At 38.6% G+C, this 23,872-nt stretch overlaps 1 long non-coding RNA gene across 1 annotated transcript; it reads right to left on the bottom strand.

Moving 5' to 3' along the window:
- Positions 1-13,248: 13,248 nt before the first annotated feature.
- Positions 13,249-14,233, bottom strand: LOC308640340. Its single transcript, XR_014020250.1, has 3 exons — positions 14,159-14,233; positions 13,920-13,980; positions 13,249-13,352 (listed from the first exon to the last, which is right to left on the bottom strand). It is a non-coding gene; the product is annotated as an uncharacterized lncRNA (long non-coding RNA).
- Positions 14,234-23,872: the final 9,639 nt, after the last annotated feature.

Here is a 23,872-nt window from a genome sequence, read left to right as displayed (position 1 = left end):
ATTGGTGGCTGCTAGGGTCCCCACCTAGCCTGACTGAGTCAGAGATACCAGGCACAGGAGATCTCTCCTATTATTTGTAGATAAACAACTCAACAGGGTGGGTGTGTGCCTAGGAGTGCTCTGTGGGTCTTTCCAAGGACAAAGGTCATGCCCCTTCCTTGGACAGGCTTTGCTCTGAGATAGAGGCTGGTTTTTCAGTGCCAGTTTTGGAGTATATGTGTGGTTTTGGAAAGAGCATGAGACAAAATCTACTTAAATATTTAAAAAAGCATTCAGGCTACCACCTAGGTTTACATCTGTTCTTTCTGAATCCCATTCTGCTTCATGTAACTTTCATCTGGATTCACCCCAGGGACAAATAATTTGGTTGAAGGTATTCCCTCAAGTGAGCCTCAATGTGCTTTACATTTGAAATAGGCCTTAATGGTGCTCATTAACATATCTATTCATTAGCCTCCAGGTGTGGGAGAAAGCTCTCCATTATACTGCAGCCTGGTCATTTTGGAAACCTGGTTTTGGGAATTTGAAGTGAGAGCTGGAAATTTAGAGATTTATTCTCAGACCTAAGTATAGCTAAACTGGAGTTCTGGATATCAGATAGCTGTTCTGGATTTGAGATACTGCTAACCCTACATTTATAAAGCTCAAGAGGCATGAGGATGTCAAGTTCAAAGCTAGCCTTACAACTTACTGGGGCCCTAAGCAACCCAGTGTGACCTTGTCTCTAAATAAAAATATTAAAAAAAGACTGTGATTGTGAATCAGTAAATAAATATTTCTGGAATTAATTCCTGGTAACAAACAAACATGAACAACAACAACAACAACAACAAAAATCTTCAGGAGGAGCAAAACTAGGGGTTCTTAAAAACCACAGCTTCTCTCATGCAGGAACACAGCCAATGGAGTGGAGATCCTCTCTTGATGATTATCTTAGTCTTCACCACACAATCTGGGGTCATGCCAGGCTAGTGGCACACAGATTCCCACATAGGAATTCGGGAAGGCACTTAAAACACCATACAATGATGGAAAAGAATGTCAGAGGTACTTCAAATGCTGATCTAAGCTCCACTAGACTAGTCAGAGCAAACTGAAGACTGAATTGCCACAGAGAGACCTTCTGGCCACCAGACTCTGGAGAGAACTCTGAGGAGTCCCTGATCACCAATTCCATTTCTTGACATCCCTAGTCCCACTGGCTTCAAATAGACTACCCACCCAGTCTCAAAATGCAAACACACTCTTACCATTTCTTGGCTTTCAGTATGCTTACTTTCTTTCCCCTTGATATTTTTTTCCAGCTTGTGCATAGAGCAGAAACCTGGGGCTGATCTAGGACTGGAAGCATAGAAATGGATTCAAAGAATGCAGGCTCCATAAACAAAAGGAACAGAAGATTGTGCAAGCCTGCCCCCTCATCACTGGCTGCTGAGGATTGGACAGTTCTCACCTAAGACACAGATTGAAAAGGACTTCAGGCACTTCCCCCAAATAGAGCCTAGTAGGCCAATTGTTTGAGTGACAATAAATTGGATCCAACCCCAAAACAAATAATGTCAGGAAGACAGGTTCTTGGCTGCTCTTTTTTGTTGATAAAAGAATGGGGATCAACCATGTGCTGGGGTGCATGCCTGTAATCCCAGCAACTGGAGAGGCTGAGGAAGGAGGATTGCAAGTTCAAAGACAGCTTCAGAAATGATTAGGCATTAAGAAATTCAATGAGACACTCTCTCTAAATAAAATACAAATATGGCTGGGATGTGGCTCAGTAGTCATGTGGCTCTGAGTTAAATCCCCAGTAGCAAAACACACACACACACACCAAAAAAAAAAAAAAAAAAAAAAAAAAAAACAGGGAATCTGAACATGGGTACTTACTACAGAGCCCCATGACCACAGATTGATGGATAAATTGATGGACAGATTGAAACATTGATAGATAGATTGATTTCTGGGACAGGGTCTCTAATTCTCCCGAGGTTGATTTTCAACTAACTGATATAACAATAATGTTTCACATCCCTGGAATCTTTTATTTAATTTGCTGTGAATTGCGTTAAGTGTCTCAGGATGAAATCAGATCATGGCAGTATTTTCTCCCAGTACATAGACCCAGCCCAGACAGAAGTGCATGTAAATTTCTCACTGTATATTATGTTAAATCAATTTGTGAATACATATGTATGTATATATTTTTATAAAAAAGAAATATCGCAATTTTATAATTTTACTTAATACTTCTGTTCTATGGTCTTATGAGAAAATAGCCTGATATTTCTACTCATAAGTAATTCCTTGAGGCAGCAATGTTTCTACTTCCCTAAAAAAATGAGGCAAAAATAAAATTTAAATTTTCTAGTATTAAGGATAAAAAGGAAAAAAAGATGGAGGGTGCTAGATCTCTAGATCTGTCAGTATCCCAGACTCTGGAGTATAAGCAATTAAAAACAAACTTACTTGCAATTTTGCCTTGAGCATAGTGGTAGGATTATGATGTCTACCCCCCCCATTGGTGTGGGGTACTATGAGAATATGAGCACAAATCACAGATTTTATTTATATAATTCAATACAGCCCATCAACAAACTCAACATTAAATTTAAAAGAAAAATTTTAAATCTCTATTGTTTAGCTCAAGCCCTTGCTACCAGAGATCCAGGGATCCTGAAGAATGAGTAGCTTAGGTGAAAGAAGAGGAGAGAGGACTATAGTTGCAAGTTATGAACAGCCTTCAGAAGCACATGCTGCCCCTAGAGGGGGGTTTATTTCTGTACATTTTTTACAAGTGTTTTTTCATGTAGTTAATGGATAGCTTCAAACCTCAAAATTTCCTTGATTTACATAATTTTTAAGAGTTACAATATTTTCAGACATATATTAATTACCTATGATATTGAGTACATTGTTTAAAATATTTTTCTATAACCTTTGCCAATCACGATTAAGCTTTTACATTTTCACCTCAATCAATAAGTGCTAGACTACACAATTCGACTACATGTATCTTGACCAATTATTAACTTTTAACTTTAAAGCATACTTATAATTATATCATTAACCTTTAACTTAAAAGCATACTTATGATTATTGGTAAGCTTTCTTCTAAACTAAAGTCCCAATAAAACACTTAAAGTAGTTAAAGCCTATTACTTAAAAGCACTTTTCTGAAGTGCTTCTAAAATGTATGTATATTAATTTTATATTATTCTATTTTTAATTTCAAAGGTAATTTTCTTTTCCATATGACCTATTTAACTGCTTTCTTTAAGAGTTTCTTTCATACTTTTTCAAAATACAACTATTCTTATGTTTTTGTAATCTTTAACAAAAGAGCAGGCTCTTCAACACAACCCATTTACCATTAATATTAACAATGTGTTTCCCATTTTTATCATGAATTCCTGTGTAAGGCAAAGGAGGGCCTGTTAGTGGGGGGAAATGTATGTTGCACAGATTATAGATTTAGAATGTGGGGCTTAGTGCAAATTGTTAAGTTTTTCTCAAGAACCTTGAGAATTGTAAGATTTTCTTCATAAATTTTTGAGGAATAACACTATTGTTTGTATCCTGAGAGATATTAAAACACATCTCCAGGCATGTCTTAATTGTATCTTTAATCTCATTTTGGGAATTTTCCTGCCATTTCTGTCAACATGTACTTTTATTATTGATTGATGTATACCCTATTTTCCATATCATGAGTATCATAAACAATACATTTAACCTTCCCCATAGTTTCAGTTTCCAGATGGTGTAGCTCTGCCACAGCATCCATCATGCTGTGACCCTATCAGACAGAGGGTGCAGGAATAACTTAACCACACTATCTATAATACACCAACTCTTTTCCATATGACTTCTGTGGAACTTGTGATTGAATCTTGAGCTCCAGCCTATGGTGGGTCAATTAGTTGTCACTGGATAAAAAGTCATTCTAGAACGTATTGGCTCACTGGACCCCTGAGCCAAATCCCCAGCAGCATTTTGTATTTTATTTAAAGAAAGAGGTTTCACTGATTTGCTTAGCACTTCTCCCTTGCTGAAGCTGGCATGGAACTCATGATCCTTCTGCTTCAGCCTTCCAGGACCCTGGGATTACAGGAGTGCACCAATGCTCTCAGCTCTGTTCACAATTTTAATGCCAGCATTCCCTCTTTGCCTTATCAACTATTTTTATGCTATATTTCAAATGGATGCAGTATTTCTAATTTTTCCTCCAAGAACTGGATGACAGTTTATAGATTTTGCTTTCTCTTTGAGAGCATTTCACATGAGAAAAAAGCAGACACAATGAGTTTATTAGAAGTGATGTGAAGGAAGAAAAAGGTGACACTTTAAAGCGAGAGAATGTGTCCTCTCTGTAAAGAGAAGAGCATGGCTCTCTTTCTGTCCAATTTTACTAGAGATCCAAAAAAAGATTCTAAAGAATCCTGCCCAGGTACACTTCTTGACTTTGGACTGACAACAGGATAATATCAAACTCTCAAGTATCCAGTGCCATGAAACTTTAGGTTAATTAGCCTCATGTTCATGATTTATAATTGAATTCTTAATCATAAACTCTTGGAGATTTTATGGTTAGTAGGAATTATCTTTATTTCCCCGCATTCCAGAATCTGGTCTTTAACAAGATCACTTAAGTCTCCCCTTTAGTGTAACTTGCGTTCCTCTTACAAACATTATTTTCAAACTGCATTTCTCCTGCAGGTAATAGTTTGTTAAAGAATGTAACACATACTGTCCAGTTAATCCAGAAAGGGTACAAGTAAATTGCTTCTTGGAAAATAAAGCATAGGGTCAATGTGTTGAGCATATTTATTTATTTATTATGCTGTGTGTTGAAATCAGAGCTAGTAGACCACTGAGCTACATCACCAGCTCTTTTTTTATATTTTATTTACAGACAAGATCTCATTGATTTGCTTAGTGCCTGGCTGATACGTTGCTGAGACTGGCTCTAAATTCATGATTCTCCTGTCTCACCCTCCCAAGCTGCTGGGAATTATGCCCAACCTACCATTTACCTTAAAAGTACTTCAGTTCTTTTACCAGGTTCTGTGAAAATTACTATAATGAAAATATAAATGTAGTCTTTTCTATGATCTAATGACTCCAATTTTTTTAGATACATACCCAGAACTACTACTACTGAATCATATGACATTTTTATTTTAACTTATTGAAGAACCTTAATACCATTTTCAAAATAGCTTTATTCAATTTATATTCTCACCAGCATTTTTACAGGTGAATCTTTATATCCATGCTCATATGATCTGGAGTACCTACTATCTTTCAGATTTTTATTTTTTACTTCTAAATATTTTACTTATTTATTTACTATTCATAAATAGACAAATAACTTTTATTTTATTTATTTGTTTTTATGTGCTTCTGATGGTTGAACACAGGGCCTCCCATGTGCTAGGGAAGCACTCTACAACTGAGCCAGAACTCCAGCCCCTATTTTTTCAAATTTTTATCATAGGCATTCTGACAAGACTGCATAGGGTGAAGGAAAGTTTTAATTTGATGCATGAAATTTCTAAGGCAAGTGTGTTATATTCCAGGCTGTCAAGTAGCTAGAAGAAGAGTGTACTGTATTTTCTGTGGTGAAACAGGAATCTGTGATTTCTAACACATTTTTAATACGACTGCTGCAAATTTTAGTTTTTGGAAGCAGATACAAACAATGCAAATTCAACTATTTGTAATGTATGAATATTTGCACATGCTCAGTCTCTGTTGCTTATAGAAATTGGATGTTTAGGATATACTCCCTGGAACAGAAGTCACTAATTTTAGATGCTCAGTACATGGAGAAGCTACTTCTGAAAACAACTGGAAGGACTGGAACTATTACTGGGGTGAACAAGGGTAGGTCAGGGCTCAGAAAGTGCTCAAATATTATCGAGTCTATTGGTAGTTTGTTTAATTTTCCCCTTTGGTACCTATAATTGAGTTGAGAGAGAAGCAATTCTTCCAGCAACAGAAGTTAGCAAAACCACTGGAACTTAGGCCTAATGCAGGAAAGGGGCGCCCTTTCTATAGAAACTTCCAGATGACTGGGAGCAAAAAGTAACAATTAGCATTTTGAAAATCATTCTCAGAAAACACCATAAAGAGTAGCAGAAATATCTGAGGGGTTCACAATTTGGAATTCATTTTTAATTTGTTGATAATTTTATTATGGAGTTACTAGAGTTCCTTTTATAGCCTGAATACTATGAAAAAATTAAATATGTAATGTAAAAATGTTTTCTCCTGCTCAGCAACTTGTTTTTTTAAAAAATATTTTCACATGTATGACCTCCTCAGCAGCCACATCAATGTTTATAGCAGCTCAATTTGCAATAGGTAGACTATGGACCAACCTAGGTGGTTCTCGAAAGATGAATGGATAAAGAAAATGTGGTATATATGACCAATGGAATATTAGTCAGGTTGATAGTAGGCTAAAATTATGACATTTTCTAGTAAATGTTTGGAGAATATCATGCTAAGTGAAATAAGCAAGTCTCGCAAAACCAAAGACAAATGTTTTCTCTATTATGCTGATGGTAATTCAGGAGGGAGGGGGCACTGGGGCAGAATCACTTTACATTAGGTTGAGGGAAGTGATGGGAGGGAGGGGAGAGGGATGTGGGAATAGGAAAGATAGTAGGAGCTTGAAACCAACATCATTACTGTATGTATATATTTGACTACATGACTAATATGATTCTGCAACATGGACACTCAGAAAAATGAGAAATGATATCCCATCCATGTATGATATACCAAAGTGTATATATGTGCATTCTACTGTCATGGGGATGAAAGAGGGTCTGGGGATGTGGCTTAGTGGTTAAGAACCCCTTGTACTATAATGAGAAAATAGGGAAGACAAATCAGAAGGCAGGATGGATCCACACAATTCCAACAAGTTTCCCATAATCCCTACCCTCATTGCCAAGTACTTAGGGTCTGTGTGATATTGGTCCATCTGTGAAAATTTGAAAAAAAAATTTTTTCTTATGATCTGGAGACATAAAAATGGACTTGAAAATTTCTACCAGGCCTGGTAGAATGGGTTGGAGACAGTAGTCACATCCTATAGAATTCCAAAGTCGTTACTTTAATTGAACCACTTCACCTGAGTTCCCAGCAAATGTGACTGCCATTGGGGTAACGGTTCAGAGACCACATTGCTCCGGTTTTAGATGACTGTGAGGTCAGCCTGGGCAACCGAGTCCACCACTGTCTCAAGAAAGAAAAACGAGGGGGGGCCTTGGTGAGGGTGTAGCTCAGTGATAAAACAGCCTTGGGTTCAATCCCCTGTGGAGACCAGTGACAGTGATTGGGAGACAAGTGTCTGAGATGGAGGACTTTAATGATGTAATGGCAGTGGCATGCTTGGTGACTGGAAAAGTTTCTATGCAAATGTATAGGATGCTTGGTTGCTATGGCAATGGTCTCCATGGGGGAGACTCTGTTGTGGGAGACTTTTCAGCTTTGACCTTATTCTCAGGCACAAAGTTCCTTGCTAAGTCAACCATATGGTTCACCAGTTCCACTGTTTTAAAGGAAGCTTTAAAATAACTTTAAAGGATGGACTTTCTTCAGAGCTGCAGGGTGCTCTTAACATTGCACATTCCAACTATAGAATGTAACTGAGGAAATAGCTGCATACTGTTGCTAACTGTGTAACTTTCATAAATACAAAGAATAATGCTTGCATAGTCTTTAATATAATCAATGAAAGATACGCAATAAAGATCCATGGCACCTGAATAGGTTTTGGGTGAGGTTTTGCTCAGGAGGCTTTGAATCCTTAGAACAAGTAACTGAATCCTTTAGCATGAGCAGAAACAGCCCTCTACACAGCAAGTACTGCACAATATCACCTGATTGGAGGCTGTAGCTTTATTAGTGATGTAGGGCACACGAGGCTAGACACCTAAGGCATGTTCCAGGAGCACATTGATCAGCTGCAGGGTTCTGAGGGGTATTACTTAAAATTTTTTGGATCACTGCTTGGAATTTCATTGATCTTCATTTACATCCAGTGGGACAGGGATGGAGGTTTATATTTTTTGTAGGGGTATACATAAAGTTGTGATTTTTTTGTTGTTGTTGTCTTGATTAGTTCACAGAAAGTGCTTTGTGTACCAATTGTAAGATTGGTTAGAGGTCTTCCAAGCTTTGCCACAAAAGCAGAAGTCTGTGTTATAACCCACATTGAGATCTTTGCAAGATCTTTTCCTGACATTCTGTTGAAAGAAAATTTTGGTGAAGGTCTCTTGAGAAGTCTTTTTAAAGATTATTTGGTGGAGAAGGGAGTGCCACTGTATTAGGACATCAGACTGGGATGCTCCTTACCAAGCCTTTGGTCATGCAGTGTGTATTAAGAAAACCATCACACAATTTTCCCAGGGCTACTGAGGTACTCTAAACACAGAGAGAAATCAAGCCTGGGTTTTCTGGCATATTCCACCTAAGTATTATTCATGGGGAGAAAACCTAAGTTGAATGTAGTTTTTTTTTTTTTTTAAATTCACTGGTATAAAAGATCTTTAAGAAGGAAGAGATCAGCTGCAATTGTGGAGGAAACACCTGCAGAGCTGCATCTGCTGATGTGGTTATCAGTGGGGTCCACACTCACAGCAGCAGCAAACTCAACACCTGAGCTACAGAGCGCTCCATGCTAGAATGCCTGGCTAGCATGCACAAGGCAGGATTCGGTCCCCAGAACTGGGAAAAGAAAAGAGAAAGCAACTCAAGTATAGGGCAAAATATATTTTGAGAAAGTGCCTCTTCAAACAATATACACAAATGATATTATCTTATAATGCTCTTTAATGTGCCTACATACAGCACAACACATGAGCCTTAGAACAAGAACAAGTGACAAGTGTGATGGTCCCAGAGTCATCAATAGATCAATAAGCAATCAAGGAAAAGGAAGAGGCCAGCTGCAGGGTACACAGACACATCCCTATGGTCCCAGCTGCCAGCATCACCCCATCTCAAAAAATAACAATTAAAAGGATTGTGGAGAAACTCAGTTGTAGAGCACTCCTGGGTAAAATCTGAACAAAGAAAGAGAGGAAAGAAGTTCAGAAGAGCCATTTCACCAATCTGTACTAAAGGCTGGAGTGGAGAGGCCTAAACTAACATACACAATATGTAATGAAACATTAGACTCAAAAGACTTAAAATACAGGAAAATGGAATCTAACAATAAGAGAGATTTAACCCAGAAAAACATGTTGCTTTTAAATCTTCATGCTGATGCAATGCTCCTCTCCAACCCAGGGTGCAGTTTTGTTACCTCTGAATACATTAAAAAAAAAAGAAGAAGAAGAAAGAAAGAAATGAAGGTACACACCATTTTCACACACCTACAGTGGTTATCTCAAAATAAATAAATAAAATTAAATAAAATTAAATTTTCCTCAAGTCTGAACAAGTACAAATGAATCTGAAACAAGCAAAGTTCTCACCACATTTCTACATACAGGGCTTTTCTCCAGTGTGATTTCTTAAATGCTGTTCAAACGGACCTGGAAAGTTGAAAGTGTTACTGCAATTTTTAAAGATAGAAAAAGGATTTTTACGGATGTGAATTCTTTTATGCATTTGGAGAAAACTCTGAAAGCTGAATACTGCCCCACATGGCTTATCCTCAGCATTTTCTACAGTATGAGTCCTTTCATACAACTGAACAAAACTAGAACAGGTGAACCCTTTATATTTCTTACTTGCATAGGATTTATTCTTTTTATTCCAAAACAATATTCCCAGTCCTTAGGGAAAAAAAAATGAGAAAACTAGAAGATTTCCCACATTTCTCACATTCACAGGGCTTCTCTGCATGAGTGTTTTCTTATATAAGAAAGGAAAAGAAGCTGACAGAATGTAGCAAATCCCCCAAATTCAGAGGGTTTGTTTTTCAATGTGAGTGAAATGGCTTTGAAGGCAACAGGGAAAATGGAAAGATTTGTGATATTTTTCACATTTAAAGAGTTATTCAGTTGGATGTGGTGGAGTATGCCTTTAATTCCTGAGACTCGAGAGGCTGATTCTGAAGAATCAATGTTGGAGGCTAGCCTCAGAACCTTAGGAAGACCCTAAGAAACTCAAGAAGTCCCTGTCTCAAAATAAAAAAGTAAAAAGGAACTGGAATGTAGCTCAGTGGTAGAGCACCACCAGACTAAATCCCCAGTGGAACGATTGATTGATCGCTCTCTCTCTCACACACACACATACACACACACAAACACACACACACACACATTTTCACCAGTGTGAGCCTCTCTTCTCTTTGAGGATGATATGAAATGTGATTTACCATATTTCACATTCAAAGGGTTTTTCTCCAGTAAACTTCCTACATGTATATGAGTGAAACAGTAATAACAGAAGAGTTTACCAATTGTTTTCATGCATACGATTTCTATGCAGTATGTGTTCTTTCACATGTGTGAAGCAGACAAGATGTGGCAAAGGCTTCTCCACGTTGTTGACATTCATTGGGCTTTTCTCCAGTATACATTCTTCTATGTCTGTGAAGGTCACTGGATCTAGCAAAGGCTTTGCCACACTGCTTACATTCTTAGGGCTTCTCTCCAGTATGGGTTTGTTCATGTGAGTGAAGGTAAGAAGACTGAGTGAAGGCTTTGCCACACTGCTTCCATTCATAGGGCTTCTCTCCAGTATGAGTGTGTTTATGCATCCGAAGGTAAGAGGCAGTAGTGTAGACTTTTCCACATTGTTGACATTAATAGGGCTTCTCTCCAGTGTGTGTTCTTCCATGTCTGTTAAGATGATAGGATGTAGCAAAGGCTTTTCCACATTGTTTGCATTCATAGGGCTTATCTCCAGTATGTATTCTTCCATGTTTATGAAGCTGACAAGAGGTAGCAAAGGCTTTGCCACACTGCTTACATTCATAGGGCTTCTCTCCAGTGTGACTTCTTTCATGTTTGTGAAGGTCACCAGATCCAGCAAAGGCTTTGCCACACTGCTTACATTCATAGGGCTTCTATCCAGTATGAGTTTGTTCATGTGAGTGAAGGTAAGAGGACTGAGTGAAGGCTTTGCCACACTGCTTAAATTCATAGGGATTCTCTCCAGTATGAGTGTATTTATGCATCCGAAGGTAAAAGGCAGTAGTGTAGGCTTTTCCACATTGTTGACATTCATAGGGCTTCTCTCCAGTATGTGTTCTTCCATGTGTGTGAAGGTTACCAGATCTAGCAAAGGCTTTGCCACACTGCTTACATACATAGGGCTTCTCTCCACTATGAGTTCTTTCATGTGTGTGAAGGTTACCAGATCTAGCAAAGGCTTTGCCACACTGCTTACATTCATAGGGCTTCTCTCCAGTGTGAGTTCTTTCATGTTTGTGAAGGTCACCAGATCCAGCAAAGGCTTTGCCACACTGCTTACATTCATAGGGCTTCTCTCCAGTATGAGTTTGTTCATGTGAGTGAAGGTAAGAGGACTGAGTGAAGGCTTTGCCACACTGCTTAAATTCATAGGGATTCTCTCCAGTATGAGTGTATTTATGCATCCGAAGGTAAAAGGCAGTAGTGTAGGCTTTTCCACATTGTTGACATTCATAGGGCTTCTCTCCAGTGTGTGTTCTTCCATGTCTGTTAAGATGATAGGATGTAGCAAAGGCTTTTCCACATTGTTTGCATTCATAGGGCTTCTCTCCAGTATGTATTCTTCCATGTTTATGAAGCTGACAAGAGGTAGCAAAGGCTTTGCCACACTGCTTACATTCATAGGGCTTCTCTCCAGTGTGACTTCTTTCATGTTTGTGAAGGTCACCAGATCCAGCAAAGGCTTTGCCACACTGCTTACATTCATAGGGCTTCTCTCCAGTATGAGTTTGTTCATGTGAGTGAAGGTAAGAGGACTGAGTGAAGGCTTTGCCACACTGCTTAAATTCATAGGGATTCTCTCCAGTATGAGTGTATTTATGCATCCGAAGGTAAAAGGCAGTAGTGTAGGCTTTTCCACATTGTTGACATTCATAGGGCTTCTCTCCAGTATGTGTTCTTCCATGTGTGTGAAGATTACCAGATCTAGCAAAGGCTTTGCCACACTGCTTACATTCATAGGGCTTCTCTCCAGTATGAGTTTGTTCATGTGAGTGAAGGTAAGAGGACTGAGTGAAGGCTTTGCCACACTGCTTAAATTCATAGGGATTCTCTCCAGTATGAGTGTATTTATGCATCCGAAGGTAAAAGGCAGTAGTGTAGGCTTTTCCACATTGTTGACATTCATAGGGCTTCTCTCCAGTATGTGTTCTTCCATGTGTGTGAAGATTACCAGATCTAGCAAAGGCTTTGCCACACTGCTTACATACATAGGGCTTCTCTCCACTATGAGTTCTTTCATGTGTGTGAAGGTTACCAGATCTAGCAAAGGCTTTGCCACACTGCTTACATTCATAGGGCTTCTCTCCAGTGTGTGTTCTTCCATGTCCCTTAAGCTGATGGGATGCAGCAAAGGCTTTTCCACACTGCTTACATTCATAGGGCTTCTCTCCAGTGTGTGTTCTTCCATGTCTGTTAAGATGACAGGATGTAGCAAAGGCTTTTCCACATTGTTTACATTCATAGGGCTTCTCTCCAGTATGTATTCTTCCATGTTTATGAAGCTGATAAGAGGTAGCAAAGGCTTTGCCACACTGCTTACATTCATAGGGTTTCTCTCCAGTGTGAGTTCTTTCATGTTTGTGAAGGTCACCAGATCCAGCAAAGGCTTTGCCACACTGCTTACATTCATAGGGCTTCTCTCCAGTATGTGTTTTCTGATGTATTCTAAGTAAACTGGGATAAGCAAAGTCTTTCCCACATACCTTACATTTGAAATGTGCATTCCCTGTGTGTGTGATCCTGTGCTTTTGAAGACTTGTGTGTGAAATAAAGGTTCGACCATCTTGTTTATATTCATAGAGTTTCTTTCCAGAATGAGTTTTTTCATGTCTTCTAAATAAAGAGGATAAATGAAAGGCTTTCCCACATACCTCACATTGAAAAGGTTTACCTCCACTGTGTGTTATCATGTGTCTTTGAACACCTGGGAGAGAAGAAGAGGCTTCACCACATTGTTGACATTCATAGGGTTGCCACCCAGTATGAGTTTCTTCATGACTTGGAATGTCATTGGAACAACTGATGACTTTCCCACATACTGAACTTTCATTTGGTCTATCTCCAGTTTGTAACAACATTTGTGTGTGAACACTTTTGAGAGAAACCAGAGATTTCCTATATTGTTTAAATTCACATGGCTTCTCTTCACATTCTTCATGCTTACAGTATTTGTGTCCAGAGTGAGATGTGATGTGCCTATGAAGGAATGAAGGACATATGAAATCTTTTGCACACATAATGAAGTCACATGGATTTACTCTATTAAAATTTTTCTTTGTTTGATTAAGAATTGGAATCGATTTGAAGGTTTCCACTATTCTGTGGGGAAAGTTTTAAGTTTACCATAGGACTTCTTTGAAGACGAAGTGACCAGCACATAATTGATACCTAACTCATTCACAGTTTTCTATTTATTTATAGGTATTTACATTTCTACCAACATCATGTAAAGGCTAGATTTTCTGACTTGTTAAAGTTGCCTGAAAATAAAGAGATTGAAAGGAAACAATCCTTTGCAACACAGCTTCTCTATGGCTATTATTCACATAGTCATATTCACATATGCAATTTCATAGTACTTTTTGCATGTCAAATACTTTGAAAAGACTGAATACCTGTCACAGATAAGTACATATTTCTGGTAAAAAATATTATAAGAATAAATACATTTCAAATTATGCATACTTCTTCAGTTGGTTTGCTTTAAAAATTATATGACAGTTCTCAGATTCCCTCACAAATTCCTCTTGTGAGTAGAGTTACCTTAGGTTGCTTCCAGAGTTTTCAATCTGATCTTCAGTGGTCTTGTCTTCCCACTTGTTTCCTAAAATGAGAGAACATAACAATCTATGAATATTTAGGAGCTAGAAATGCTTTGCCAAATTGTAGGTGCCATTTATGCTTCAATAATTCATCAACTGATTTCCTTTTCACCTTCTACATAAATGACCAAAATAAACATGAGTTCTCAATTGGATTAATTTTAAAACCATCATTGTTACCTATAGAAGCCAGGTTTCTGAGGACTTCCAGCATCACATCTCTGTAAAGGTTCTTCTGGGAAGCATCCAGAAAAGACCACTCCTCCTTGGTGAAGTTCACAGCCACATCCTCAAAGGTCATTGAGATCTAAAATATCCCACAAATGTATAGTGGAGGCCAGGAAAGATTGACAGCATGAGAAATCTGCACTCAACATGCATGATGTTCACATGATTGCCTGGCCTCCTGATTAATTCCACGATTTGGTCCATCAAATCTTTACTGCACTCAATTTCTTACACCCATTCCAACACTAGAAATTGGCTACTCAGAAGGCAAACATTATAGTGATTTATACCCTTCCTTTGGTGAGTTCACAGGAAGTAAGACAGGCTCCAAGATCACTCCTAACTTCTTTAATGGTTGCACCTCTATTACGTGTCCTAGAAACGTCCTGTGTGGTACAGAGCTAATATAAGCACTTCTGATAGTATGTATCTTTAGAAAAGAAAGGTGATAAGTAGAAAAATGCAGGAATCATGAAACTAAGCATTTGAGAGAGATTCTGCCAACTACAGTGGCTCCCTGTACCTACAAGGTTAATATAGGCAACATGGTATTTACTGATGTCTTGTTTCCTCTGAAAGTCTATTGTTCCATACTTAAAGAAATGCCTAGGGGGCTGGGGATGTGGCTCAAGCGGTAGCGTGCTCGCCTGGGATGCATGCGGCCCGGGTTCGATCCTCAGCACCACACACCAACAAACATGTTGTGTTCGCCGAGATCTAAAAAATAAATATTAAAAAAAAAAGAAATGCCTAGGGCCAGCCCCCACTCCCACCCTCTGGGCATGGGGTCACTAAGGAGATTCCTTCATAGACAACATTTAGACAACATTTCACACAGGTGGTCACAATGTGTTAACTGGAAATTGAGCTCATCCTGTGTGATTACACTAAGAACAACTAGAAGTTTGCAGGTGCTTTACTCCAGAACAAATTTAGTCAACTAGCTTACTATTAAATGACCAAAACTAACATGAGTTCTCTATTTGATTAATTTAATTTATTTATTAATAAACACAACAATTTGATAGTTTCTTGTGGTTACAGTCAAAGCAGAATGGGGTAAGTGGAATGATGGCACGTGTCTTAGAAATAACTCAATGAGGACTTGGAAGATGGCGGCGGATGGAGTGCATCATCCCCGTGTACCGTGTCACTGTGCGGGTGAATGAGAAGTTAGAACGGCCAAAAGCTATCTTGTTAGGAATTTCCAGCAAAATTGGGGTGCACCAAAACCTAGAGGAAGGATTTCCATCGCCCGAGGATCGGTTACTGGGGCTCAACCGTGAGGGATTTGTCCGCACAGAGATTCAAGCTGCTTATTCAGTGACTTGCCCCGCTGCTAGACTGCGACGCTCGCCGGGAAATGGCGAGCTAGAAACGCAGAGATACGGCGCTGCTGATTCTGTGGGTGCCTTTTGGCTGTGCCCTCACTGTGCTCAGTGCTGAATTCTGGGTTTGAGACAGGGGAAGGAAGCGGTCCAATCCTCTCCTCCACACCAGTAAGACCACCAAGGAAGCCAGCGGCCACCATCTTGGAGAGCTGACATCACCATCGCCAGTTTTCGACTGATCACATCTCATTCAGTGATAGAACAGATCTGTGACATTAAAACCATTTTCTATACAACGGGGAAATCACATAAAATCTCTCCCCGGCTTTCCGGGGGTGTGATCAACAGAGGGAATGTGAGTAGAGGTGTGGGGGAAAGGCAAAGGCACCTGACCCCCAACTCCTCCCTCCCACCAGCAGCGAAAACAAAACCTGTTTCGCCAGCTCTAGGAGGAGGGGCTAGCGGAGAAAATCAAAACAATAAGGTGCCGGTTCCCAAAAGCCGCACTCCACATCCAGGAAACTGCAGGCCCAGAGTGTAGTTTCAACTGACGAGAGGTACCACACGGGGGTAGACCTGGCTGACAGGAGAAGCCAGGGGACTAGAAACCAGGAATTAACCTAAGCTAACAGGTTTTGAGAGACACCAGTGGGGGGAGGAGGGAGCAGCCTAATACGGACTGTTTCCTACAGCTGGAGGACAAAATCTTGGCCCGGAAGGCACAGCACCACCTGCTGGAAGTGAAGAAAATAGAAGCCTAACAGTGTCTTTTTTTCTTTTAATTTTTTTTTTAATTTTATTTTTTTCTTTTCTACAATTGTACTATTATTTTTTTAAATGTAATTTCTATTTTACTGCATTTTATTATTTTTTTATTATCATTTCCTTTTCTTTTCTATTCTTTTTTCTTTCTTTCCTCTCTCCCTCTTTCTTGGTTTGCTTCCTCACTTTTTCCCCATCTTTCCTCTTAAGCACGACCACCCAGATTATGTACAACTTACTAAATGCAAATAGATGAATACTACAAATCAGTCCATAGTCCGACTAAGCCCTTAACTACGCCCAAGTACTCCTGTCTATTCCTTGTTAATATCCGCCTGCATTTGAGCAACCCCCCAAAGAAGCTAACATATACTAACCTCCATACCATCAAAGCGCCCGACCTCATCATAAAATCCTAAGTTCAAACCTCAATTCTATACATGCCATCAAATTCTGTAGGCCTCTAATGAAACTAATGAATTTACCATAAAGCACAATTAAACACAACATCGCTAAACATTGTCTCCCAACACAAAGGAGAGATATTGGAACTATGAAAACCAAAACAAATTTAAAGAAGAAAACAGAAACACAGCAGTCAAACAGAGTTGGAAAGCAACGTGAGCACCATGAAAAAACAAGGGAAAAAAGGATTACAAACAATGCAGGAAAGCTTAAATTCACAGGAGAACCTAGAGGCTTCAGAAAAATGGACAGAGAAAGAACTCAAGGTACACGTAACTCACATGGAACGGAATCTTAGAGAAGACTTTAGGCAGCAAGTACAAACAATGAAAGTATACTTTGAAAATGAATTAAATAGGCAAATTCAAATGGCAAAGAATGACCTATACCAGGAGATAGAGATTTAAAAAAAAAAACAAACAGTAATCCTAGAAATGGAGGAAACCATAAACCAAATTAAAAACTCAAATGAGAATATTACAAATAGACTAGATCAAATAGAAGTCAGAGCATCAGATAATGAAGACAAAGTGTATCAACTTGAGAAGAATATAGTCAACACAGAAAGGATGCTAAAAAGTCACCAGCAATCTATCCAAGAAATATGGGATGTTATTAAAAAGAAACAAAAAAAACTTGAGAGTCATCGGGATAGAAGAAGGTATAGAGATTCAAACCAAAGGAATGAACAACCTATTGAATGAAAGAATCCTAGAAAACTTCCCAGGTATGAAAGATGGAATGGATTGCCAAATCCTGGAAGCCTACAGGACTCCAAACATACAAAACCCTAATAGACCAACTCCAAGAAACATAATTATGAAGATATCCAACATACAGAACAAAAAGACAATATTAAAAGCTACAAGAGAAAGAAGGCAGATTACATTCAGGGGTAAACCAATTAGGTTAACAGCTGATTTTTCATCACAGACGAAGAAAGCAAGAAGATCCTGGAACAACGTATTTCAAATGCTGAAAAATAATGGATTCCAACCAAGAATACTGTATCCAGCAAAATTAAGCTTCAGATTTGACAATGAAATTAAAATATTTCATGATAAACAAAACTTAAAAGAATTCGCAGACAGAAAACCAGCACTGCAAGGCATTCTGAGCAAAACAGCACCCAAAACTAACATTGGGAGGTAACCCAGTAAAGAGAAGGACAAAAAATATAACCAAAAGGAAAAACAAGCCATATTAAAATAAATAAATAAATAAATAAGCATGTCTGGAAGTACAAACAATATATCAATAGTAACCTTAAACGTTAATGGCTTAAATTCACCAATCAAGAGACAAAGGCTAGTACACTGGATAAAAAAACAAAACAAAAAAAACAAACAAACAAACAAAAAAAAAGAATCCAACAATATGCTGCCTTCAGGAGACTCATATGATAGGAAAAGACATACACAGGTTGAAAGTGAAAGGCTGGGAAAAATCATACCACTCACATGGTCCTTGGAAGCAAGCAGGAGTGGCCATACTCATATTGAATAAAATCAACTTCAAACCTAACTTAATCAAAAGGGATAAAGAAGGCCACTATATATATACTGGTAAAAGGAACCATCCACCAACAAGACATAACAATTATCAATATGTATGCACCAAACAATGGTGCTGCAACATTCATAAAACAAGCTCTCCTCAAGTTCAAGAGTCAAATAGACCACAACACAATAATTATCGGTGACTTCAATGCACCGCTCTCTCCATTGGACAGATCCACCAGACAAAAGCTGAATAGAGAAACTATAGAACTCAATAACACAATTAATAACCTAGACTTAACCAAAATATATAGACTATATCAACCATCATCAAATGGATACACGTTCTTCTCAGTAGCACATGGATCCTTCTCAAAGGTAGACCATATATTATGCCATAGGGCAACTCTTAGTAAATATAAAAGGGTGGAGATAATACCATGCATCTTATCTGATCATAATGGAATGAAACTGGAAATCAATGATAAAAGAAGGAAGGAAAAATCCTGCATCACCTGGAAAATGAACAATATGTTACTGAATGATCAATGGGTTACAGAAGACATAAAGGAGGAAATAAAAAAAAAATTCTTATAGATAAATGAAAATACAGACACAACATACCGGAATCTATGGGACACAATGAAAGCAGTTTTAAGAGGGAAATTCATTGCCTGGAGGACATTCCTCAAAAAAAGAAAAAAAAAACAACAGATAAATGAACTCACACTTCATCTCAAAACCCTAGAAAAAGAAGAGCAAAACAACAGCAAATGTAGTAGAAAACAAGAAATAATTAAAATCAGAACGGAAATCAACGAAATTGAAACAAAAAAAAAACATTGAAAAAATTGATAAAACTAAAAGTTGGTTCTTCAAAAAAATAAATAAAATTGACAGACCCTTAGCCATGCTAACAAAGAGAAGAAGAGAGAGAACTCAAATTACCAACATATGGGATGAAAAAGGCAATATCACAAAAGATACTACAGAAATACAGAAGATAATTAGAAATTATTTTGAAACCCTATATTCCAATAAAATAGAAGATAGTGAAGATATCAATAAATTTCTTAAGTCATATGACTTGCCCAGATTGAGTCAGGAAGATACACACAATTTAAACAGACCAATGACAAAGGAGGAAATAGAAGAAGCCATCAAAAGACTACCAACCAAGAAAAGCCCTGGAACAGATGGATATACAGCAGAGTTTTACAAAACCTTCAAAGAAGAATTAGTACCAATACTTTTCAAGTTATTTGAAGAAACAGAAAAAGAAGGAGATCTTCCAAATTCATTGTATGAGACCAACATCACCCTGATACCGAAACCAGACAAAGATACTTCAAAGAAAAAAAACTACAGACCAATATCTCTAATGAACATAGATGCAAAAATCCTCAATAAAATCCTGGCAAATTGAATACAAAAGCATATCAAAAAAATTGTGCACCATGATCAAGTAGGATTCATCCCTGGGATGCAAGGCTGGGTAAATATACGGAAATCAATAAATGTCATTCACCACATCAATAGACTTAAAGAACCACATGATCATTGATAGATGCAGAAAAAGCATTCGACAAAGTACAACAACCCTTTATGTTCAAAATACTAGAAAAACTAGGAATAACAGGATCTTACCTCAACATCGTAAAAGCTATATATGCTAAACCTCAGGCTAGCATTATTCTGAATGGAGAAAAACCGAAGGCATTTCCTCTAAAATCTGGAACAAGACAGGGATGCCCTCTATCACCACTTCTATTCAATATAGTTCTCAAAACACTGGCCAGAGCAATTAGACAAAAGAAATTAAAGGCATAAAAATAGGAAAAGAAGAACTTAAATTATCACTATTTGTGGATGATATGATAATATATCTAACAGACCCAACAGTGTCTACAGAGAAACTACTAGAGTTAATAAATGAATTCAGCAAAGTGGCAAGATATAAAATCAACACGCATAAATCAAAGGCATTCCTGTATATCAGCGCCAAATCTTCTGAAATGTAAATGAGGACAACCACCCCATTCACAATATCCTCAAAAAAATAAAATAAAATACTTGGGAATCAACCTAACAAAAGAGGTGAAAGATTTATACAATGAATACTACAGAACTCTAAAGAGAGAAATAGAAGAAGACCTTAGAAGATGGAAAAATATACCCTGTTCATGAATATGAAGAACTAACATCATCAACATGAAAATATTACCCAAAGTTCTCTATAGGTTCAATGCAATGCAAATCAAAATCCCAAGGGCATTTCTTGTAGAAATAGATAAAGCAATTATGAAATTCATATGGAAAAACAAAAGACCCAGAATAGCAAAAGCAATTCTAAACAGGAAGTGTGAGTCAGGCAATATAGCAATACCAGAGTTCGAACTATACTACAGAGCAATAGTAACAAAACCAGCATGGTACTGGTACCAAAAAAGGCGGGTGGATGAATGGTACAGAATAGAGGACACAGAGACCAGTCCACAAAATTACAACTATCTTATATTTGATAAAGGGGCTAAAAGCATGCAATGGAGGAAGGATAGCATCTTCAACAAATGGTGCTGGGAAACGCAAAAAAATTAACAATAATAAAACAAATAAGGGCTGGGGATGTGACTCAAGTGGTAGCACGCTCGCCTGGCATGCGTGCGGCCCGGGTTCAATCCTCAGCACCACATACAAAACAAAAATGTTGTGACCGCCGAGAACTAAAATAAATAAATATTAAAACTCTTCTCTCTCTCTCTCTCTCTCTCTCTCTCTCTCATATCTCTTAAAAAAAAATAACCCAATCAACAAATGGGTCAAAGACCTGAACAGACACTTCTCAGAGGAGGATATACAATCAATCAACAAGTACATGAAAAAATGCTCACCATCTCTAGCAGTCAGAGAAATGCAAATCAAAACCACCCTAAGATACCATCTCACTCCAGTAAGATTGGCAGCCATTATGAAGTCAAACAACAATAAGTGCTGGCAAGGATGTGGGGAAAGGGGTACTCTTATACATTGCTGGTGGGACTGCAAATTGGTGCACCCAATTTGGAAAGCTGTATGGAGATTCCTGGGAAAGCTGGGAATAGAACCACCATTTGACCCTGCTATTGCCCTTCTCGGACTATTCCCTGAAGACCTTAAAAGAGCGTACTACAGGGATACTGCCACATTGATGTTCATAGCAGCACAATTCACAATAGCTAGACTTTGGAACCAACCCAGATGCCCTTCAATAGATGAATGGATAAAAAAATGTGGCATTTATACACAATGGAGTATTACGCAGCACTAAAAAATGACAAAATCATGGAATTTGCAGGGAAATGGATGGCATTAGAGCAGATTATGCTAAGTGAAGCTAGCCAATCCCTAAAAAACAAATGCCAAATGTCTTCTTTGATATAAAGAGACATAAAGAGAGTAACTAAGAACAGAGCAAGGAGGAAGAGCAGGAGGAAAAGACTAACATTAAACAGAGACATGAGGAAGGAGGGAAAGGGAGAGAAAAGGGAAACTGCATGGAAATGGAAGGAGCCCCCAATTTTTATACAAAATTACATATAAGAGGTTGTGAGTGGAATGGGAAAAAAAAAACAAGAAGAGAAATGAATTGTAGTAGATGGGGTAGAGAGAGAAGATGGGAAAGGATGGGAGGGGGGAATAGTAGAGGATAGGAAAGGTAGCAGAATACAGCAGTCACTAATATGGCATCATGTAAAAATGTGGATGTGTAACCGATGTGATTCTGCAATCTGTAATTGGGATAAAAATGGGAGTTCATAACCCACTTGAATCTAATGTATGAAATATGATATGTCAAGAGCTTTGCAAGGTTTTGAACAACCAATAAAAAAATGAAAAACAAAAAGGAAAGAAAGAACTCAATGACCTAAAAATGTCACCATGGGCTGGAGATGGGGCTCAAGCGATAGCGTGCTCACCTGGCATGCGTGCAGCCCGGGTTCGATCCTCAGCACCACATACAAACAAAGATATTGTGTCTGCCGAATACTAAAAAATAAATATTAAAAAAAATTCTCTTCTCTCTTTCTCTCTTTAAAAAAAAAGAAAGAAAGAAAGAAAGAAAAAACAAAAATGTCACCATCTCCAAACAACAGCCTTACAAAGTTTCATAACTCTGAAAACAATCTTCTGAATAAACAGCAGGCACTACTTTTCTAAGTCTCACAGCAACAATGAATGTCCAATGATTGTCAAACTCTTCTTAACAGCAGCTGGTTCACTACCATAATATACAGTCATGAGACACATACCAATGTTCTGTTCAAGGACATTTTGATCAAGGTTGGGCCACATATGCAATGATTGTCTGTTGTGAAAGAGATTCATCGTGCCTGTAGCAATGGTGGTGCAAACAAACCTAAGGCAGAAGTTCTTCCAGAGTGTGGTAAAGCAACAAGTTTGTAGCCCAGAATTCTGAACTATCCCACACAGTCTGCGTGTGAAAGAGGCCACCATTCACATCTGTAAGCATGCTATGATGTCTGCACAGTGATGGAACAGACAAAGAAAATGTCCCTGCCACTTACACAGAAGCATACTCAAGGACTGAAACCATACAGAACCACCCCAAACAATGAAGAATCCACAATTACACTCAGAGACATCAGCCCAACTCTGTCAGGACAATGATGCAGACAGGAGGGCTTCATGGACCTTCAACCAAATGGGAAGCACACTGAGGTCTCAGGGTCACAGCAACACTCCACAGGACATAAACCACACCCCTACAAGTGCACCACCAGTGAAATCCCATGTATGCTCAAAGAACATGAGAGCTAAAGCAGAAATCAAATCAGAAGAAACTGAACAGCCTCCAGGGAAGGGGACATGAAACACAGGGCTCTGAACAGACACAGGACAAAGAGGTGACTCAAGAGAAAAGGTGACCATTTTGAAAGAAAAAAATGTAAAAGTCCATCATAGGAAATTCATAGAGAACACCAGAGGTGGTGCTGAATGGGTATCTAAGTCATCCAACACACATTTCAGAAAAGAAGAGCTAAAAGCAACCAATGAAACTGCCGCTTCAGAAAACCAGAGAAAGAAGAGCAAGGTAAACCTAAATTAACCACAGGTAGGTTGCCGCAGTCTGGCTGGGCACAATTCAGAAGCCACTTGTCAAAGGAAACAAACTTCATTTCTAGAACCAAACATGCCAAACAAAAAAGCTCCTCAGGAAAAAGCTTCAGAGCCCAACTGCCACCACCAGCTTCCCACAAGCCTCTCAACCTCCCCCACTCCTCCTGCTCTTGAGGCTGATTGGCTGGGTCGTGTGGGTGGAGCCAAAAAAGTCCCCCAATGAGCAGCTCCGTAGTCTGAAAGGGCGGGGAAACAGCCCAATGAGCATCACCGCAGAGGAGCCAATCAGCTAGAAGTTGCTGGGGCCGCTGTGAGCCAATCATCAGCTGGCAGTCTGAAAGTTTGCTGGGGCCCCTTCGGCTGTGGCTCTCAACAGTAGGTAACAGAGAAAGTGTTGATGAAACCACAATCAGGAAATCCGCAGTCTGCAAAATCAAGTTCTTCATGAACATCAGCATCACTGATTAACTGACAAAAGGCTAAGAATACAG

The sequence above is a fragment of the Spermophilus citellus genome, assembly GCF_964194105.1.
Source record: "Spermophilus citellus genome assembly, contig: SCAFFOLD_250, whole genome shotgun sequence".
NCBI classification, from domain to species: domain Eukaryota; kingdom Metazoa; phylum Chordata; class Mammalia; order Rodentia; family Sciuridae; genus Spermophilus; species Spermophilus citellus.
The sequence above is the reverse complement of the archived record's forward strand: the minus strand, read 5'-3'. Positions and strand labels throughout refer to the sequence as shown.